Raw genomic sequence first — 1929 nt, 5'->3', positions numbered from 1 at the left:
ATGAGTTTGAATCCCATCTGCAACAACAGTTTATAAAATGCTCAATACATTGTTTCTTTGTAATTCACCAGCTTTTGCAGAAAGTAGGACTGAAGCTGTTGCAGTACCTGTTAGAAAGATAGTCTAAGTTATTCTGAAGCCATCTTCCAATGTCATCGACATGTAAGCAGGATTTTAAAGGATAAGATGTAGTTTTTAAAAGTCATTTCAATCTTACTCGAGTCTTTACAAAGAAGCCAGATAAATCTCGATAAAAAGTCATATATATTTAGAGATCTTTTAAAAGCACTTCAATCTTGTTAATAAAAAGTCAGATGTAAATTTAAGAACTCTGATAAGGCGATGCTAAAAAGTTACATACAATTAAGAAACAAAATACAACATTTAAAATGTCTGAACTCCCTCTGAAAGTTGACCCCTGCTGCTGCCGGTGTCTTCCTGGAATAGTGGAGCTGTTGTGTCAACAGAAAAGTCCTTCCCGAGCAGCCCTGAGCCTGTTGGTACCGGCTCTAATCCAACCCAGGTAAAAATCAGGGTACGTTGTGGGCAATGAGCCCAAATTGCTGAACTACAGGTCTCTGTCACTTTAAAGAGTGGGCTGGCGCAATTAAGATCAGAGGCTCCTTCTAAGCACATTTCTCATCAACACAACTTCCAGATGCTGGTGTTAGTGTGTGCATGTACTGGCAGTTGCAGTGCTGTTCAGACCCTCAATAGCAGTGAAAGTCTCAGAGTTCACCACTATTGGGCTGCAAAATCCAGGCCAATATCTCACAGTCCTGTTAGATTTGTTCTCCCTCTGTACAAAATCAAACTCCACACATTGTCTTTCACTCACTCCTGTTTCCAGCCCTGACGGTGCAGAAATCCCCTCTCAAAGGTACACAATCCAGTTGATTTCTGATCAAATACCTCCTTCCTCATTCAATAGAGGAAACAGAGACATGAACAGGAGTCAGGTGCAAGAAAGTTTCACCAACAGAGCAAAGAAAGGCACCAACAAAAGTCACACCTACTTTCCAAATCATTTCACTGTAATATTCTTTCACTTGTTTTGTAAGTGACTGCAATAAATCTGAAAATGAGCACCATGAGGTTTGTGTTCACTAGTCACTTGTTCTCCTGTGTTTGTCTGTCAGGTTTGTAATTCAATTTGTATTGGATATTGAAGAGAATCTCTTTTCAAGATGATTGCACATCGTACTGTGTTTAAAGCAACCAACTTGTAAAATGGAAGATAATGAATGTTTCAATACCTGTGTGACCAGATTCTTCCAATGCTTTTCAACAGCTAGATTGATGATGCTTGCAATCTGTATCCTGTGGAGAATGGGAGAGGAGAATAAAAACATGGTGCATGAACAGGACAGACTGTGTAAAATGGGAGCACAGAAATACTGCCACCTCATTGAAAGTTAATGAGATTTATTCTAAGTCAGTCACCTGTCCACAATGAACAAGTGAATACATTAGTTGTCCACTTTCAATCTAAATGGGACTGAGGCTCCAACAGAGAAGTTTTCTGGAAAATACCTGCTGCAGTTTTAAAATTGATGAACTGGAACATCTTAGACTAACTTTCAAATAACTGGAGTGATTGTATAGTTCCCATAGTGGTGAGAAGGAGTTGTTTATAAATATAAGCAGAAAGACACATTTGTAGATTGGTGAATGAGCTTTAACTTTCTGAAATGTATTTGTCCATTGGTTGCAGGTCACTGGAAATTCTTTTTTTACATTTCAATTGTAGCAGCAGCAGTTAGCAGCAAAATGTCTGATTAATCAGAGTAGTGGGTCTGGGAAACACTTCAACAGCCGAGACCCTGTAAAACAGAACTCCAAGTAATAGTTTAAATAAGGCACTGAACTGACAGAGCGGTAAAGGCCTGCTCAGGTCAGGAAAAAATACCCGACCCGAACCCGACAGAA

This window comes from Heterodontus francisci, unplaced genomic scaffold (assembly GCF_036365525.1).
Source record: "Heterodontus francisci isolate sHetFra1 unplaced genomic scaffold, sHetFra1.hap1 HAP1_SCAFFOLD_102, whole genome shotgun sequence".
NCBI classification, from domain to species: domain Eukaryota; kingdom Metazoa; phylum Chordata; class Chondrichthyes; order Heterodontiformes; family Heterodontidae; genus Heterodontus; species Heterodontus francisci.
Note: the sequence above shows the minus strand (reverse complement) of the source record.